General features: G+C 41.2%; 1 protein-coding gene and 1 pseudogene across 3 annotated transcripts in view; one reads left to right on the forward strand and one right to left on the reverse strand.

Annotated features, from left to right (window-relative positions):
* Nucleotides 1-20,790, reverse strand: part of ap3b1a (adaptor related protein complex 3 subunit beta 1a) — a 358,394-nt gene that overhangs the window by 245,120 nt on the left and 92,484 nt on the right. The window lies entirely within an intron of this gene.
* Nucleotides 12,362-12,873, forward strand: LOC119970628 (annotated as a pseudogene).

Genomic DNA, 20,790 nt, shown 5'->3' on the forward strand with positions numbered 1-20,790 from the left:
GAGGAGCAGTTCAAGAGGTGGGACATGCTGCCATTGTCGTTGGCGGGGAGGGTGCAGTCCGTCAAAATGACGGTGCTTCCGAGGTTCTTGTTCCTCTTTCAGTGCCTGCCCATCTTTATCCCCAGGGCCTTCTTTAGGAGAGTGACTAGCAGTATCTTGAGCTTTGCGTGGGCACATGGGACCCCGAGAGTGAAGAGGGTTTTCCTGGAGCGAGGGAGGGGTAGAGGCGGGCTGGCGCTGCCCAACCTTTTGGGGTACTATTGGGCGGCCAATGTGTCAATGGTGCGTAAATGGGTGATGGAGGGGGGAGGGGCGGCGTGGAAAAGAATGGAGATGGCGTCATGTAGAGGTACGAGCCTGGGTGCCATGGTAACGGCGCCGTTGCCGCTCTCCCCTAAGAGATTTACCACGAGCCCGGTGGTGGCGACGACCCTAAGAATCTGGGGACAGTGAAGACGGCATAGGGGGGAAACAGGGGGCTCGATGGAGGCTCCACTGGGTGGCAATCATCGGTTCATCCCGGGGAACAAGGATGGGGGATTTAGGGGGTGGCAAAGGGTGGGCATCAGTAAATTGAGGGACCTGTTTATTGGCGGGAGGTTTGCGGGCCTGGGGGAACTGGAAGATAAATTTGGGCTTCCCCAAGGGAACAGTTCAGATACTTGCAGGTAAAGGCGTTTGCTAGGCGACAGGTAGAGGGATTCCCTTTGCTGCCCTCGCGGGGGACGATGGACAGAGTGCTTTTGGGGGTGTGGGTCGGAGAGGGGAAGGTGTCTGACATCTATAAGGTAATGCAGGAGGTGGAGGAGTCATCAGTGGAGGAGCTGAAGGCTAAATGGGAGGGGGAACTTGGGGAGCAGATAGAGGACGGGACTTGGGCGGATGCCTTGGAGAGAGTCAACTCTTCCTCTTCATGTGCGAGGCTTAGCCTCATCTGATTTAAGGTGCTGCACCGGGCCCACATGTCCGGGACTAGGATGAGTAGGTTATTTGGGGGTGAGGACAGGTGCACCAGGTGTTCGGGGAGTCCAGCTAATCATGCCCATATGTTCTGGGCATGCCCGGCACTGGAAGAATTCTGGAAGGGGGTGGCGGGGACGGTGTCGAGGGTGGTTGGTTCCAGGGTCAAATCAGGGTGGGGACTCGCGATTTTCGGAGTTGCGGCGGAGTCGGGAGTGCAGGAGGCGAAAGAGGCCGGTGTTCTGGCCTTTGCGTCCCTAGTAGCCCGGCGGAGGATCTTCATGGCGGGATTTATAAAGTTGGAAAGGGTTAAATTTGCCCTGAGAGGATCAGTACAAGGGTTCTATAAACGGTGGCAGCCTTTTCTTGACTTCCTGGCTCAAAGATAGGTCTCTTGGTCAATAGCAGCAGCAACAGGGGGGGGGGGGGGGGGGGGGGGGGGGTTTGATGTTGTTGTGTAAATTCAAAATTTTTCAATAAAATTTATTTTTCGAAAAAACACAAACATCTTGACATGTTTTATAATATTAAAGACGCCATATAAATACAAGTTGGTATTCAAGGAAGATGCAGAAGGATACTGTTCAGATTTAATGCCAGTAAGTGCAAGGAAGAAAAGTGTCTTGGTAAAATAAAATAGAAGTAAACTCATCGCTGTGGAAGAGCACCAAGATTTGGAGTGCAGAATCAGAGCAGCAAACACAGCTCTACATATTAACAAGGCAGTAAAAAGAGTAATGAAATTCTAGGTTTCAGGTATATGAAATATAAAAGCCATGTGTCAACAATGAGCCTATATAAACCCTGAACAAAAGGCAACTACAAACCTTTAACAAAAGGTAACTATAAACCCTTCGCAAAAAGGTAACTATAAACCTTTAACAAAAGGCAACTACAAACCTTTAACAAAAGGCAACTGGGATACTGCAAGCAGTATTAGGTCCTATACCATCGAAAAGCTATATAGACTTTTAGAGAAGGTAACAAAGTTCCTGGAATACTGCCTTCTATCAGGAAATACAAAGAAAGGCTTGAAATATTGGTGCTCCCCAAACCCCAGCAGAACAAAGTAGATACAAGGTGATATGCTAGAAATGTTTCAAACTATGAAAGGATGGGAACAGAAGAATGTACTTCCTGCAGTTGGTCGGTGCAGAACCAAAAGAATTATAAGAAGAATTCTCCACTTCCAATTGGATCCAGTGGAACTGTGTTATTTCTATACTTCTGAAAATCATTTGATTGAATCATAGAATCTACAGTGCAGAAGGAGGTCATTCGGCCCATCGAGTCTGCACCGGCTCTTGGAAAAAGCACCCTACCCAAGGTCAACACCTCCACCCTATCCCCATAACCCAGTAACCCCACCCAACACTAAGGGCAATTTTGGACACTAAGGGCAATTTAGCATGGCCAATCCACCTAACCTGCACACCTTTGGACTGTGGGAGGAAACCGGAGCACCCGGAGGAAACCCACGCACACACGGGGAGGACGTGCAGACTCCGCACAGACAGTGACCCAAGCCGGAATCGAACCTGGGACCCTGGAACTGTGAAGCATTTGTGCAATCCACAATGCTACCGTGTTGCTCTGTGAAACATCCCATCTTTTAAAACTTTCAATTTTAGATGAACAAAATCAGACTTTTCAATTGCTTCAGAGCATTCTATTGAAAGTGATCAATTAAATTGACAACTAACCGGATCGTTTTAAAAGCACCATGTAATTTGGAAAACCTGGTCTGGATTTCAGAATTCAAACCGCTACAAGAAAGCATAATTATGAGGGAAGATTTCAAAGTGTGTTTTTGGGAGTGGAGTTTGGAAACTCATGTGAGAACTTTCTGGGGGGGGGGGAATTCAGAGGTGAAATCCACAGATATTCACTTGGGTTCAGAGTAAAATGCATCTTACCACAGTCATCTTGTATGCTTTAAAGGGACTTTGTACGTTAAAGGGACCATTTTATCTTAAGATGTACTTAGTAATCCTTGTTTGTCCTAAAACCTATGTGTAATTGTTAAGCTGAGGGGGAGTAAAGGTGGATTGCATTATAATCCTATTTTTTTATGTATAATATGTTAATTTTTTGTTAAAACTAATTAGCAATCCTGTGACTCTGTTCCTCCATGTTTTATTTTTTAATAAGTCAAAGAAATGGTCTTTTGAGCCAGGGTTCCCACCTGAAACCTTCCCATCCAGTTAGAACACAAACTGGGGTGGTCACAGTTACCAGTTCGAGGGTTGCGGCATGCAAAGCTATTTCATTGTTCGCTATTGACTAACCTTTCTTTGAATAAAGCAAAGCCAGCTTTTATTGCCTATCCCTATATGACCTGATTTACTGGGCCACTTCAGAATGCAGTAAGAGTCAAACACATTAATATAGGACTGGAGTTGCAGGCTAGACTGCACAAGGATAGCGACGAGCCCTCACTTGGGTATCTTTTTATGAACAGATTCACATTCAGAAAAGTCCATCCTAGTTCTCATTTGGTCAGACCTGTGTTTTACTAATATAACAAATACTGCAGCAGAATACTGATGTCTCATTGATATTATGGAACCGGTGTGCAAAGATTGGCTGCAACTTTTCACTGCATTTTAACAGTTACTCCACTTCAGGAAAGTATTAATTGGCTGTGAAGCTCATATAGTCCCGAGGTCATTATATAAATGGAAGTTCTGGCTCCAACCATAAATAGTTGTCAACTATAAAATTAGAAAATATGACTTGGTACTACAGCTATAGTCCATGGCCAGTGGTTCATTTGTAGTTTATTTTCAACCCAAATTACTGTACTTGAACATGTCCTATTTAAATGTCCCTATAATTTTAAAAACAAATTAATGTTTTGCTCTCAAATAGTATTACACTAGAGTATAAATCAACAAACAAGTATGGAGATTTATTGCAAATCAAAACAATCTCTAATTTTTTAGACTGGGTGGAAGGTACATTATCAAAGATGATTTCCACCACAAACAGCAATTGCCTGCTCCATATTCTGTATCCACTATTTATCAAAACTGAAGTTCAGATTGTGCCTTGTGCCACCATACTGAAAAATATGCACTAAAAGATAGTTTGTTCCTTCCCCAAGAAAGAAATAACCTGCAAAAATGAGAATTTTCCCACCAGATTTGCACACACAGAGTTGCTAGATTATTATTCTGACTGTGAAATTTCAGTCAGACTCACCCAAGAAGGATAGATAGATAGAATAGATAGATAGAACAGTACAGCACAGAACAGGCCCTTCGGCTATCGATGTTGTGCCGAGCAATGATCACCCCACTTAAACCCACGTAACCCGTATACCCGTAACCCAACAATCCCCCCACTAACCCTACACTAAGGGCAATTTAGCATGGCCAATCCACCTAACCCCCACATCTTTGGACTGTGGGAGGAAACCGGAGCACCCGGAGGAAACCCACGCACACACGGGGAGGACGTGCAGACTCCACACAGTGCAGCAAGAAGAAAAAGAAAAGTATCGTTTAAGATAGCTGGAAGCTATTGCTCCTCAGAATCCACTGCATGTCACAACATACTTTGTACAAAGCTTCAACTTAAAAACATAAGAATCAGAGGCAGTAGCCCATTCAATTCAGCCCGGAGTCTGCTCTGCCAGTCAATAGGTCATGGCTGCACTTGTGGCCCTAACTCCACTTTTCTGCCTGCTACCCATAATCCTCGACTCCCGTCAATAAAAAATCTGTTTAATTGAGCCTGGAATATATCCAATGACCCAGCCTGCACTACTTTCTGGGGGACGGAATTCCAAAGATTAATGACACGGAGAAGAAATTCTTCCTCGTCTCAGTCTCAAATGGGAAATCCCTTACTTTGATACAGTGCTCCCTGGTTCTCTGGAGAATATGACCAACTCTCATTCTAAATGCCAATCAGTAAAGGCCCAACTCGCTCAAACTTTCCTCATGATGGGTGGCATTGGTAGCACATGGTCAGTACTGTTGCTTCCCAGCTCCAGGGTCTCAGGCTCGATTCCCGCTTGGGTCACTGTGCGTAGTCTGCACCTTCTCCCCGTGTCTGCGTGGGTTTTCTCCAGATGCTGCGGTTTCCTCCCACAGTCCAAAAACGTGCAGATTAGGTGGATTGGCCATGCTAAATTGCCCTTAGTGTCCAAAAAGGTTAGGTTGGGTTTCTGGGTTGCAGGTATGAGGGGGAGGTGTGGGCTTAGGTGGGGTGCTCTTTCCAAGGGCTGGTGCAGACTCGATGGGCTGAATGGCCTCCTTCAGCACTTAAAATTCTATGATAAGGCAACCCCTTCAAACCTGGAACCAGCCAAGTGAGCCTTCTCTGAATTGCTTCCAAATAAACGATGACCCTGCCTAAAAAAGTTGAGCAAATCTGCGCAAGTGTGTTAAGCTTTCTAAATCCAGTAAATCAGAGAATCCAAAAGCTGTGGCACTAGACTGCATGCCAGGAGATGCTGCTCTTTGTGCACAGCCAATATGCACTCCCTGCACTTGAATACTATGGTACACATTATGTGCTACATGTGCAGGTTAGGTGGGTTGGCCATGCTAAATTGATCCTTCGTGTCCAAAGGTTAGGTGGGGTTACAGGGATAGGGTGGGGGAGTGGGCCTGGGTAAGGTGCTCTTACAGGGTTGGTGCTGACTTAATGGGCCGAATGGCCTCCTTCTGCACTTCAGTGATTCTATGATTTTATGTGCCCTGACAGCTTTCACATGCACTGGCAGTTCCAGTTTTGGAGGAACTTAGTGAGTAATGATTTCTAATTCAATTCAATATAAGCCACTCAGCACAATAAGGCAAATTCTACTTTGGAATATAAAGCCAAGTCCCATCATCCTGTTGTGCACCATGTTACTGCACTTCACAAAAAAATGATGGTACAGAAACCGGTCAAATGCTTCAACTGGTCAATGCCCAAGTTTATATCCACATGAATCTCTTGTTCTCAGTACTTTGGTATTTCTTTCATATTTTTATTAAGCGTCACTAAATATTGTTAAATATTCCAATTCTGTAATTGCACATAACCACAGAAATCATACTTGGACCAAGTTTGCACAGTTAATTACATCTATTAAATACTTAGTTTCCAGCTATGCACTGTACATGGAACGTAAATCTGAATAATGCCTTGAGCAGATACACATACACACACTTGGCTGACATTTCAGTAGCTTTAACAGGACTAATAGCATTAACACATTTTTAATGTTTCCAATTTTGACTCTGTACTTAAAAGGTCATTAGCTTTGATGTTATACAAAATACTGGACATTATCAGGAGAAAGCATCCTTGAATACAGTTTTATTCATTATTCCAAATATCTTTTTGACCATGGGGGGATTTTATATATTGCCTGTTGAGAATAAACGTGGAGCTGCATTTATTGACTGCGGCTCTCACCCTCTCAAAATTCTGGTTTAAATTCTTCCCAAAGAGATATTCTCATCAATCTAAAAAGCAAGCTTTATTACTGAGAGGAAGTACAATTAATGCTTTGGTTTTCATAATTTATTTTTAAAAATAAGGTACAAGAACCCTTCCTGCATCTAGTTTCATTTGAAACAAAGATATGTACATGATATGAAATAATTGATTTTCTACAAACTGAGCTCCTATTTTAGAATGGCTTAGCAGAGGCATTCACTATATTGTATAGTTACTGAACATAGGACCAAGAAATATTGATACGAGTTCCTTGCTGCAGATTGGCATGTAAATTTGAGCATTCAAATATAGTTGCGAAACAAAAACTCAATCCTCGCTTATATTCCACAACAGATGTTGAACTACAGGTTACATGTGCTGAGCAGGCATCCTTCCAGGAAAACAAAATCAGCATATGTACAGCAATCTGAAGATTTGGAGCTTGGTCATTCATCGGCCATTGATTTTACCCTAAACACTGCACTTGAAAACCTGCTGCAGTCCCGCTTCTTAGCGCCTCATAACCCCTGCATTGTCTCATCTCTCCTCCACAATGGCTATTACATAAAAACTGGCTGATGTTTAATATAAAGCATATTACAGGTGTGCATGTCAAATATATGCCGTGCCACACATTTACTTATTTGATAGCAAGTCATATTTATTCACCATCCAAAATTGCCAGATAAAGCTATGACAGGTAAAAGTGAGCAGGGGCCAGCATTCTCCCTCAACTTCAACCTAAAATGGCCACAATTTTTGAAGATAACAGTAAGAGAGCAAATTCAAAAACAAATGTTTTTTTTCCAAACTATACCCAAGGAAACTTAAAGAAAGTATTGTTTCATGATTTACCAGTTTACAAGTCTACTTTAATTAATGACATTCATTTTTTTTTTAAATAAAGGTGCTGACTCAAACAGGCCATTTCAACAACTGATTTAGGTTGAAAGCTTCATGACTCGACAATAGCTTCTTCAAATCTGTAAAATGAGTGTCCCTGTTCAGTTAACCAGATACAGGCATACATAAGAATGTCAATTTAATTACAAACTTCATTGTTTCCTTCAAGTATGTGAATCGTAGCAAAAACATTGATCTCACCAGAGCTCAGAAATAGGGATTTGGCAAAGAACTGTATCTGGACACTTGATGAGATCGGATATTCCATGTCTCATGAGTATTAATAGTTCTGTTACTTAACACATTCTGAAACCTGGATTTGAATCCATCCCAAACTGATCTCGGTTGAGACCAGTAAAGTTTAAATTTTTTTAAGAATCCATAAACCCAGGTATTCCCTCAAAGAATGGAGAAACAGGGTTCATGGTTTAAACAAGAGAATCTTCAGACAGAAAAATCAAAGAACATGAACTGTAATAACTACATTCTCTGAAACAGTTACAGAAATATCATAATGTGGAGATGCCGGCGTTGAACTGGGGTGAGCACAGTAAGAAGTCTTACAACACCAGGTTAAAGTCCAACAGGTTTGTTTCAAACATGAGCTTTCGGAGCACTGCTCCTTTCTCAGGTGAATGAAATATCATAAAATTACAAAAAAAAAATTACATACTCCAACTCAAATGTCTCAACTCCACTTTCCTTCTACGCCGATCGAAAACGATCAGGTCAGATACTGATCAAAACTTGGAAGATTAACTGTTGGTTCAGATATCGCGTCAAACAATTCATACACAGATTTTTAGGGCCTTCCATTTACTTCCGGCAGGGTTGCACCTTCAAATCTCCTCCAACCATTCCAAGGTTGCAAACACCTCTTTCAAATTGGCATATCTTATTTCTGATGTGTAGCCACCACAGGTCAGAACTCTGCTGGTTCAAATATTCTTTAACTATGGGTGCTGAATCCAAAACGCTCACTCTTCAGCTTGGCTATACCAGAAATTTAACTCACCATTAGAGTTGTAAGAGGGGGATGAATGAATATGGTTTAATTACAATAATTTATCAGAGCAATTAATAATTCTAGTTTATTAAGGGGGTCTTCGGAACTTTTTGAACTTATGTGGTGCAGTATGGTTTATTAGATCAGATGAGGAATATTCCACACAGGATAGATACATGCTGATCTGGCGAAAAGACACTCAACATGTTTTCCAGTCTAACTGATTCTTCAGTGACCTTAGCAAACTTATTTTTTGAAACACCACTTATGAGAACCTCAACATTTTTCTCCAGTCCACCGTGGTTTTCTAAGACCTAAAGGCGAAAATACATCCAACAACTAACAACAAGAAATTAGGAGAAGAGCCATACAAAGATCAGGATAGAAAATATTCACTTTGCCTGGGTGAACACCTGTAACTTGTTTGAATGTAAGGCTTGAACCAGATAATGTTTTCGTGTGAATAATGCCTTTGACTACGTGACCAACAATGTAAAATACACTTGATATCTCAGCTGGATAGAGTCAGCTCCGGAGATCCTTCTCCAAGGTTGTGCTCTCTCCTACGCGTTGGCTAATAAACAATAGTTCTACACCCGAGTCTCCTCCAATTGTTTTGTACAGTAGAATCATAGAACCCCTACAGTGTAGAATGAGGCCATTCGGCCCATCCAGCCAACACTGGCCATCCCAAAGAGCACCCTACCGAGACCCACACTCCCAACCTATCCCCGTAACCACACCTAACCTTTTGGACATGAAGAGGCAATTTAGCATGGGCAATCCACTTAATCTGCACATTATTGGACTGTGGGAAGAAACCGGAGAACCCAGAGGAAACTCAAGCAGACACTGGGAGAACGTATAAACTCCATACAGACAGTCACCCAAGGCTGGAATTGAACCCGGGTCCTTGGCACTGAGAGGTAGCAGTGCTAACCACTATGCCATCCACAATAGTCTAGTACTACAACAGGAGTCCTTCAATTAACAAGCGTTTTAACTCTTATTGGCAATACCCAGAATTTCAATCAAATTCAGCTATTAGCGATGTTTCTTTCACTCTAGCTTGCAGTGAACTCAAACTAAATTGCTTGAACAGAGAACCAGACCTAGGAGCCGACACACGTTGATCGTTTTTTTCCCCTCACCTCTCAGGCAACCTGAGCTCATGATCATTTGCTGAAATCCAGTTGTAGTTTTTTTTAAGTAGAAATCAGATCCTAGTTCGTAAAGGGACCACCACCCTACATAAAATATATAGTTTTTCTTTTCCCCAAAAGCACAGGGAGGGGATGATTCACAGGGGAGCCTTTTGAGACAGCAAGGAAAAGCAGATGGGCAGCTCACGCTTTAGATTTCAGTACTCTCCTAATCTGACATACATTGATCAGATTCCCCTACAGTGTAGAAACAAGCTTGATTTACAGAGCATTCCCAATAAAAAAAACTATCCCAAATTTCTTTACATGTAATCAGATAAAAAAATCTACAGCTAGTCAAAGAAAAAGATATTAGAGGTGCGACTAAAATATTAGATTGAAGAGACAAATTTTAAGGAGAGAAGGATGCGGAGAGAGAAAGATTTTAGGAATAGGTTTGAAGCTTAACACTCAATGCTGAAAGCAAGGCTGCCAACAAATGATTGAGTGCATTTCCCTTGCCCAGTCATGGAGAAACACAAAGTTCCTGCTACAGTCAGAGCAGTTAACACAGGTGAGACGTAGTGATGGTATAGGAAGGTGCAAAGCCATGAAGTGATTTGAACATGAAGATGAAAATTTTTAAATAGTTACTACAGCAACCTGAACCAGAATGTAGGTCAGCAAGCACGAGGGCGATAAGCGATTGGAATTTGGTGTGGGCTAGACTAGGGCAGGGTTTTTGATGAGCTGCAGTTAGGAAGTCATGAAGAGAAAGTCAGCTAAGAACAGTTACTTAAAGGTGGCAAAGGCATGAAGATTTCAGTAACAGAAGGGCTAAGATAGGAGAAAGATTCAAAACCAACTTCTTACCTGCTATTACCAGACTCCTAAACGACCCTCTTATGAACTGACCCGATTAATACTACACTCCTGTATGCTTCACCCGATGCCGGTGTCTACGTATTTCCATTGTGTACCTTGTGTTGCCCTATTATGTATTTTATTTTATTTTCATGTACTAAATGATCTATTTGAGCTGCTCGCAGTAAAATACTTTTCACTGTACCTCGGTACACATGACAATAAACAAATCCAAATCCTTAAAATATGAGACCACATGATAGAGAGAATATGGGATCAAAAGCTCAGGGTCAAGAACAAATAGCCTGGCTCATTGAGACATGGTGTAGTTTTGAGTGTATGGAATTTGTAGGGGTGGGGGAATTAACTTGATGGCTTTTGTCTTCCCAATGCTTAGCTGAAGGAAATGGTTACTCATCCAGCACTGAATGCCTTACAAGCAATAACATCACAGAGGAAGAAGAGGAAAAGAGAGGAATGATGACATTGGAGTTAGATGTCATTCAGCAAATCACAAGTCTTGGGAAAACATCAAGATGGAACAACATGTAGATAAGAGAGAGGCCAAAGGAAACATTTGGAAGATTATGAAGATAAAGTGCAGTAGAGAACAATTACTAAAGATGCCCAAGCTACAATTGGATCCCTAAGTAGGGGAACCAAGCATGGGCAGTCCAATCGAACTAGATGAACAGGAGAGGTATCAGAGGACAAAGTTCATTTGATCACAAAGATTGCAGAGAAACCAAGAAAGCCACATTGTGGACACAGGATGTGACTTAAGTTAGCACGGTTTCACTGAATAGATGACTGCCCTTTCTCTGTGAGAAAAAGAGTTGAAGGATTGTTGGGCATAGATTTGGGAGCAACAACACATTCAAGAAGTTTGGAGAGGAAGGAGATGGTGTGCGGTTCTTTCAGGGGACAGGGATTGAAGGTGTTGTCCAGGGACAGGAATTGGGGGGGTTTTCCAGGGACAGATTGGGGGCGTTTTCTTTTGCTGACTAAGTAGTTTTAAATGGCAGGAGGACAGTATGCAATGAAATTAAATGAAAAATAACTTGTCAAAAGTAGGCTTCAAATGAAGTTGCTGTGAAAAGTCCCTAGTTGCCACACTCCGGCACATGTTCGGGGAGGCTGGTACGGGAATTGAACCGTGCTGCTGGCCTGCCTTGGTCTGCTTTCAAAGCCAGCGATTTAGCCCTGTGCTAAACCAGCAAGAAGAGGGATATTAGCCAGCATGAGGACAGGAGATTCTATGGAAATAGTAGCGATTAGGAGTTGGGTCTCATGGACAAGATGATCTAAGAGCTTTGAATGAATGTCGGTGGTGCTGCACTCGTCCAGACAAGTTCCCTCACATTTCAGACTTGTGCCTTGCAGTCTGTAAACAGGCTTTGGAGAGTCAGGGTGTAAGTTACTTGGTGAAAATTTCTAGCCTCTGGCCTGTTCTTATAGCCATGGTATTTATCTGGCTTGTCAATGGTGAACACCCCCCCCCCCCCCCCCCCCACTCCAACCCAGAATGTTGATGTTGGGGGGGCTTTGAAAGGACTGCTGTTGAATGTCAGGGGGTTCAACATTCTTTCATCAGAGACCATTGATGATTGCTACTTTCACTACATTGGGCAAGAGGAATATATTCTGCTAATTATTCTGTGACAATTCACAAAATGTACATTTATTTTTTAATGCATTTTGTTCATGTATTGAGCAATCTTAACATGAAGAAAACAAGCTCAGGAAACATGCACAATACCCAGCAGCAATTTACACAAGTATCGACATATAGATTTATTTTGAAGGGAGTTATTCCTACATACAATGATATCATGTGAAGTTCTAATTAACTAGTAGGGCACCAAACTCAGCAAAGATTTCTTCATTAGCACAATTAGAACCCACTGAGCAAGCTCCAACAGCACACAAATAAGAACCTTTTTTACAAACTTCTTACAAGCCAAGCAAACACAGCTTTCAAATAATTTTTAATAATGTGATTAATAATTCATATCCTTCGTTCTTCCTCCCTGGATCCAAACAGGAGGCAACAGGCTACAAGATGCCTGATGTAACAGTTAAGGATGTGAATCAGCAGGAGTTTGTCAAAGCTCTGGGTGCTTTTCTCAAGAAGTCTGGCAAACTAAAAGTGTCTGATTGGGTCGACACAGTGAAGCTGGGCAAACACAAAGAATTGGCATCTTATGATGAGAACTGGTTCTATACATGAGCTGACTCCACAATGCGTCACCTATATCTGCGGGGTGGTGTCGGAGTTGGCGCCATGACCAAGATTTATGGTGGCCGTCAGTGGAACGGTGTGAAACCCAGTCATTTCAGTCGTGGCTCCAAGTCCTTGGCCAGGAAGGTGCTGCAGGGTCTCGAGGGGCTGAAGATGGTCGAAAAGGATCCCAATGGTGGCTGCAGACTGACTCCACAATGGAAGAGAGACCTGGACAGAATTGCTGGTCAGGTTGCAGCCGCAAGCAAGAAACATTAAATGTTTGTGTCCTATTTTCGAGAATAATAAAAGCCGTTAGTTCTAAAAAAATAAAAAAACAAAAATTCATATCCTTCGATTGTCTTAAAGTTAATCCTATCATTGATCATAGCACAAGTAATGATTCATTGCAATAAAATTGCTTCCACTAAACTAAATGGAAATTGAACCTTGGGAGTAGAAAACTGGCTGGTATTCCTACTCTTAGTCATATCATAGTGACGCAGAAAAAGTGAGGAGTCCAACTATCTTCTCAGATATGATGACTCCTGTGCCTAAATTCACAACATAATCTAAACTAAGTCGTTTGGTAGTGCAGAACTTGATTATCGCTTAAAACACAAAGACATTGAAACTTTCCCTATTGCCAGGGGCTAGTTTAGCTCAATGGGCGAGACAGCTGGATTGTGATGCAGAGTGCGGCTTCAATTCCCATACTGGCCGAGGTTATTCATGGAGGCCCCGCCTTCCTGATCTTGCCTTTCGCCTGAGCTGTGGTGAGGGATGATAACGACTTTACTTACTTTATTGCACTCATCAGGACACTTCGCAAGAATACTATACATACAAGGGGAAAACAACAATTTATACTGTATGAGAATAAGTGCTGATTGGTTGGCAAGTGGACTGCGATTGGTAGAGCCGGTTCCATGGAAATACACCAGTTGATCATGACTGACCGTTAACTGCCAAGCATTGTTTGAAATTTAAACCAGGCAGCTTGTCTGATTGGTCAAGGCATCGCCCAGAGGAATGAGTCAGTGACCGACTGTCACCTATTTGGTTTGGCTGAAAAAGGCACAATGTGTGTACATTTTCTTTCTGTCTGCAAAGAAAGGGCCATATGTATTCATTTATGTAGTTTGTAATACACACAAATACACCACACTGCGAGCCAGACTGACATTTTCAATTGGTTGTCAGCGTAATTCTTAGCAACCTGAGGATTATTTAGCAAATGTTGTATAATCGTGGAATCACATCTAATGCTGGACAATGTTGAGTTTTGTAAGTACAGGCTGGTTGGATATGGTCTGTCCCTTGCCAATTGCAAACAGTGCCTGGGACAAGCTGTTTGATATAATCCATCAGTCTTTGGGCACATACAGCCTACATACCTAGCATCACACTGCACAGAAATCCATATCCTATATTACTCATTTGTGCGATAGGGAGAACATCTTTTAGGCTTGACAGCAGCAGTCTGTTAGTGGTTTGTGTTACTACTGCAGAGTAGCGGCATGAAACAGCTAGTTTCACTTATAATTTCTGATTTTGACTTTGTCACGTGCACGAGGTACAGTGAAAAGTATTGTTCTGCTTACAGTCCAAACAGATAGTGCCATACATGAAAAACAGACATATGATAAATACACAAAGTGTACATAGACATAGGCATTGGGGTAAGCATACGAAGTGTAGTGCTACTCAGTAGAGAAGATATGTGAAGAGATCGGTTCAGTTCATAAGAGGGTCATTCAGGAGTCTGGTAACAGCGGGGAAGAAGCTGTTTTTGAACCTGTTAGTGCGTGCTCTCAGACTTTTGTATCTCCTGCCTGATAGTCTTGTTGTTTTGGTGAAATACCTTGCCCTTTGAGGCGAATCGGAGGTACACTGGATATTTTTCAGAACGGAAAGTGATGGCTTTAGGCTGGTCCATGTGTTTGCATGATATATAATGCAAAATGAACTGATGAAAATAGCCATTATGCCATAGGATGTCTTTTATGCGCCCTATTTCAGCAACAAGTTTGAATGGTGAGCAAACATCTCGGGCCCTATTTACAATGTTGTTGTTAAAACAATCTTGGTTAGCACTGTTGCTTCACAGCACCAGGGACCAAGGTTCGATTCCCGGCTTGGGTCACTGTCTGTGTGGAGTCTGCACATTCTCCCAATGTCTGCATGGGTATTCTCCGGGTGCTCCAGTTTCCTCCCACAAGTCCCGAAAGACATTCTGAATTCTCCCTCCGTGTACCCGAACAGGCGCCGGAGTGTGGCGTCTAGGCGATTTTCACAGTAACTTCATTGTAGTTTTAATCTAAGCCTACTCGTGAGACTAATAAAGATCATTTGTGGGTGCGGAACTGTGAGATTCCCAATACATACATTGATCGGTGAAGGTAGAAAATCCCTGGCACATTACATTTCTCAACTAGTATGTCAAGCAAAGGGAGTTCATTTTACTTCTCTGTTTCAATAATAATAATAATAATAATAATAATCTTTTATTGTCACAAGTATGAAGTTTCTTTGAAAAGCACCTAGTCACCACATTCCGGCGCCTGTTCGGGTAAGCTGGTACAGGAATTGAACCCGTGCTGCTGGCCTTGTTCAACATTACAAACCAGCTGTCTAGCCCACTGAGCACACCAGCCCCTAATGAATTTGGGTGCAGGATTAAGCCCAATACATGCAAGGAAATTATTACATGCAGCTGCAGATCTAGCAAACATATCAGAAATATGAGAGGTAGGAGTCACGTGATTTTCCATTGAAGTCACATTTCTCATGGAACCCAACAAAGATATTTGCAAGAGCTGAGCTTCAAGGGGACACATGTTTGGGCACACATGGTGTCATTAAAATGGAACTCAACTGGTCAAGTTGCCGAGTTCTTAAGTTCAATTAATACTGATTCATGCAATAGAGGCTGGTCTAGATCCCCATGACAATGCCGCAGTTCAAATATCTATGGCTTCCTTGAGTGGAACATTGATGAATAGCCAAGCAATGTCAAATGAGCACATGGACACAACATTGCCATCAACATTGCAGTGTGGCCTTCACAAATGTAAAGGAATCCTTCACCACATATGTGGAAAACTTGCTCAAAACTGATTGTAACAATTCACCAAATCATTTGACAATTTTATGCTGTGCAGAACCAGCCACAGATAAGATAGGACATAAAGGGACAATGCTCAACAGCTGTCAGTCACCATCAACTCGTGCATTCTCCATGGCAATTCCTCTACTAATCAGAGTCTACTTGCCAACCAATCAGCAATCTTTTCATATAGTATAAATGTTTTCCCCTTCTTGCGAAATATCCTGATGAGTGCAAGCTGAAAAGCTTTGACATGTCTCTTTTTCCAGCATTACTCACTCTTTACGCAGTACCAGATCCGTAACAAAAACCCATGGAAACATACCTCTCACTCAAAAAAAAGAGAAAAAATGTTTTTTTTATGGCTCTCATTCATCAGTGACCATGAACACTAACTAACCCAATGAATTTCTCATCTTTGTTGAGAGACTTACCACCCAACGGAACACTGATCGCCAAATTATGGCGCAAAACACAAATTGCTTTTCAAAACTTGAATTTGGGCCGTTTGTCTGCATTACCAAATAAATGCTACTAATTTTGCTAAGCTGGCTATCCCATCAAGACAGGTCACAAGGATAACTAGTATGGGACATACAAATGGCATCAGTGCCAAAGGTGGTCTTTGTTTCCATTGGGTAGGCACCCACCGTTCATTGTTTCAACAGTGCAAGAAGCCTTACACGAATTAGGTACATCACCAGATGACTGAAATAGAACATATACTCCGTTCCTTAGCTCAAGAGATCTTTCATCTTACCGAGTACAAGATTCATACAACTCAAAATAAATAAAAATGGTATTAGCCAAAGATCTTTAAGCAATGGCTAATAAGCTAACCTGTTAACGGCGTTTCAAAGGTAATTATTGTATACAGGTACACAGCATGTGACAATTTCCTACAGAGAAATTTTTGACCTTTGACTTGCAACAAATACAATAGGCAACCTCAAACTACTTCAACAGACAACATCGGATAAATATAAACTATTTCAAATTGCTTAGTATCTAGAAATCGATGACTGGGGCATCATAATAGCAGTGCACTCTGTATGACAAGCACAAAGGACAAAATGACAACCTTCCCTGGAGTCCAGTCAAACCACAATAAATTAATCAAGCTGAAACAAAGATGATGCCAGTAACTCGCTGGAAACATATCTGAGGGGGTAAAAACAAAATTTACACAATACTGCAAAATAAATGAACCTAAGTCAATCACAATACAGACTTATTCTAATTGATTACATTTAATTTTCAGCTCTCAGCAAACTAAAAAGTAAACACTCTGAACACATTTACCCTCCACGTTATCTTTCCACATTTCAATCCATTTAAACAGTCATTTAAAAAAGAAATGGTAGAATACAGCTTGTTTAGACGTAGACAAGTTTACTACCCACCACACTAAATTTTCAAACTTGGTATCAAGGTCATAGAAAATCAGCACAATAAACAAATCTTCACAAGTTTCCTCCCAATTTTTTTTTTAATAGTATGCATATTTAATGACAAATGAAAAATTTCATGAGCAGCAAAAATTGAGCTGTTTGAATATTTGATCAGATCAAAGTGCAGTGCGTGTGATGCAGGGAAGAAGGGTGAGGAGGGAGGTGGATTGGAGTAAGGGCCTCAGCACATATTAATTTGTGGGTGACAAGGACAGAGAGTGAAAGCCGATGGGAAAAAATACCGATGATTCTTCAAATGTAGCTGCACAAGTAACTGAATCGGTAGTAAGAAAGCAGCTTTCATCCCCGGCAATTTGATTAATGCACATTTTGCAAGTAAGAGATACATTTGGAGTACAACTAACAAAGCTCAGCCATGGTGTTTTTCAGATGACATTTTAAACTCTTTTTACAACAATTATTTTGCAACGTTTAGATTTAGGAAAACATAGTCATTTGAAAAAGAGACATTTTTGTTACATGGATTTTTACCAGGTTAACATGCCAATAATTCACAGGTTCATTTGGGGAAATTTTGAAGCAGTAAAGTAATCCATTAGTCTTCATAGCCAAATGCAAAAAGTGGAAAACACTTCTTCAGAAGTGCAAAGAAATTAGCAAATTTCACTCCATATTTGCATACCGTATAGTGCTGAAGCATATTCGTGGACTAATTCACACTTTGAAGAAAATGCAATTTATTTAAGCCCATTTATACTATTCAACTTCCCCTTATTTTGTGAAATAATGCTTCCACAATATTATGGCACGAGTGTGTGGGGAGGTAAGGAAGGGGACTCATATCGGAACATTATTGTAATTATACCACTTCAGACAAGGTTATTCGTATAAACTGCAATTTTAAATGTGCAAATACAATAAAGATGTTCGGCATTGCATCATCAACACCACAATGTAAAGAGCAGTTAATTGTTGTCAAATCTGAATCTCAGCCAATCTTAGCCAAAGGAGTGACTGTTTCTTTAAAAACAATCTGATGTGGTGCAATTTTAACCTGTCAGCTTTTCCTCAGGCAGCAATCATTCATACTGGAGAAACCACAAGCTTCACATGGATGCACAGATAAAAAGAATTTTAATTTCAATCTCACTGAGAACACAACTGCTTTTAGAAGGAAGAAAATTCACTCTCAACAAAATCAGCAGCATGCTTATCAAATTGAAATTGCAATTTTTCATTTATATCTTTTTTACATTAACCCAATAAACACAGTTCATTTTTCTCCCACTGGAGGCTGCTGATTTTCTGTGCTGTTGCTAAGAACTTCAGCCATTAGCTGGGTTCCTAGGTAAACTACATGCACCATCAACAAAAGTGACACCCAATCTATGGAGTTCATATTTTCTCCAGATTATCTATGCTAGTTGACAAGCTGGTAATGGAAAAATCACACGAAGCAAATGGTTCCTCTAATAACAATAAATTTCCTATAAAATTATGAAGGGTACAAAACGTTTCCTTGCATCTATTTTGTCATGAATTCTAATTAGCGCTTCGCAAACCTGAGAGTGCTAGGTCATCACGAGAAGAGTGGCGAGATGTGATTGATAATAGAGTACAAGTCAGCCCTTGCTGCCAGCGTTCCCTTCTCTTAAATTAATGGCCATCCCACCTGCCCTAATCATACAGCCCAAATGATATTCCCTTCTTATTTCAATTTTCTGCAGGCATGGAAAACTAGAAAGATCAGTCATTTATCTTGTAATAGCTGGATAATAGATCTATCACAATGAAACATCTGCACAAACTCGCTACATTTTTTTTCACAACAGTGAACAGTTACTATCAAATCAATGTTCATGAACTATGACTTAGCATATCTGACTGAATAAGCAGATGCTAACATATTACACACACACAGACATGCATGTGCATATTCGTTAGAGTCAGTACTTCAACCTGTTTTAAACTTAACATCTATGTGTTTGCAATTGCCACTTTCAGTTTATTCTCTATTACTTCAGTGATATTTTATGTGATCCGTCGCAGGCTTTTAATCAATAACCATATTAGTGCAAGATTAATTTTCAATTGAAACAAAATATAAATCAATTTCAGTTGGTTCCTTATTCAAGATAGATTGAATAAAAATGTTTAAAATGCGGTCCAGAGATAGGTGATGAACGGAGGTAAATTTACTTGTAATCCAGGCGAGATCAACCATGATTGTAACGGTAGATTTGATCACACAATTTCTAAATGCTAACACCACACCAGATAATCTCTCATTCTTCACACATAGGAGTTTAAGTGGAAGGGCAGCGTGCTTTTGTTTAAAAATAGCATTCAATGGCATAGTTCAACCATTAAAAGACAGGCATTGCTTCATCTGACGGAAATATATATTTGCTTTCAGAAAGCCCCCAATCTTTGCTTATACCATTTCAGTTGTTGTTTTTTTTTGGCCATGGCTGATAGGGCTGCAGTGAGCATTAGTAAACGGTCATGGGGTTCCTACTTCATCCAAAGACACCTGGTGGAAAATTCACACATGTGGACACCATGCGAGGGCAAAAAAGGGTTGTCACGATGCTTTCCATGCTGAATAGCTACTAACACCCATGGCCTTCACTTAGCCAGTGAGAACAACCAGTCTAAGAACCAAAAGCCTGCTGATGTCGATAAAAGATACCCCAGAAAACAACTTGAGGAAGCCAAAATAATCTGACAGTATTAATTCGCCAGCAAAATCATAACCATAATAAATATACTCACTCATGGTCAATATAAATTCATAACTCTACCGATGTTATTAATGAATAGTTACTTTACTTAAAAAGAATTTTCAACTACATTGTAATAGAGGAATGGTTTTATGGATAGCATGGATAGAGCATTGTCGAACTAATAGAAAAATGCGAGATGGGATAAGAGGGGCATTTTCAGGATGGCAACCAGTAACTCGTGGACTGCCACAGTGATCCACGCTGGGGCCACAACTTTGGCAATACATATGTATGATTTAGACAAGGGAAGGTACTATTGCCAAGTTTGCGGATGACACAAAAATAGGTGGGAAGGCAAGTAGCCTACAGAGGGATATAGACAGGTTAAGTGAGTGGGCAAAAACTTGGCAGATGAAGTGTAATGTAAGAAAATGTGACGTTACTTACTTTGGTAGGAAGAATAAAGGAGTTGATTATAATTCAAATGGAAAAAAGACTGCAGAAAGCTGCAGCACAGAGGGATTTGTGGGTCCTCTTGCGTACATCACAAAAAGCCAGCATGCAAGTTCAGCAGCTAATAGCAAAGCCAAATAGAATGTTGGCCTTTATTTCAAAGGAAATGGAGTATGAAAATATGGAAATCTTGTTAAAACTATACAAGCCGACTGGGGTCACGTGATGTGAGCATGGGAGCGGCTGAATTTCTTCAAGCTCCAGTTCTGCTCTCTGCTCATCTTTTAATCTGTCTTTCCATCCAAGAGCACATTTCGTATTTGTCTTTTCTTGGTTTACATGGCTTGTATCCAGAGAAGTTTGTGGTTGGTGTCGCTGCATGAGAGCAGAGATAAAATAGGCTTGAATCCATTTTGCTCATGACCGCTGAGTAAGGTCCTGCTTTCAGTGGCAGTTACTGAAGGTTCCCGCCTTGACGGTGTGGTGTGCATCGATGGATGGTGGCTACTAAAGAATATGCAGTTCTGGCTGAAAATCTCAGCTCTGCGGTACAGG

This window comes from Scyliorhinus canicula, chromosome 8 (genome assembly GCF_902713615.1).
Source record: "Scyliorhinus canicula chromosome 8, sScyCan1.1, whole genome shotgun sequence".
NCBI lineage: Eukaryota > Metazoa > Chordata > Chondrichthyes > Carcharhiniformes > Scyliorhinidae > Scyliorhinus > Scyliorhinus canicula.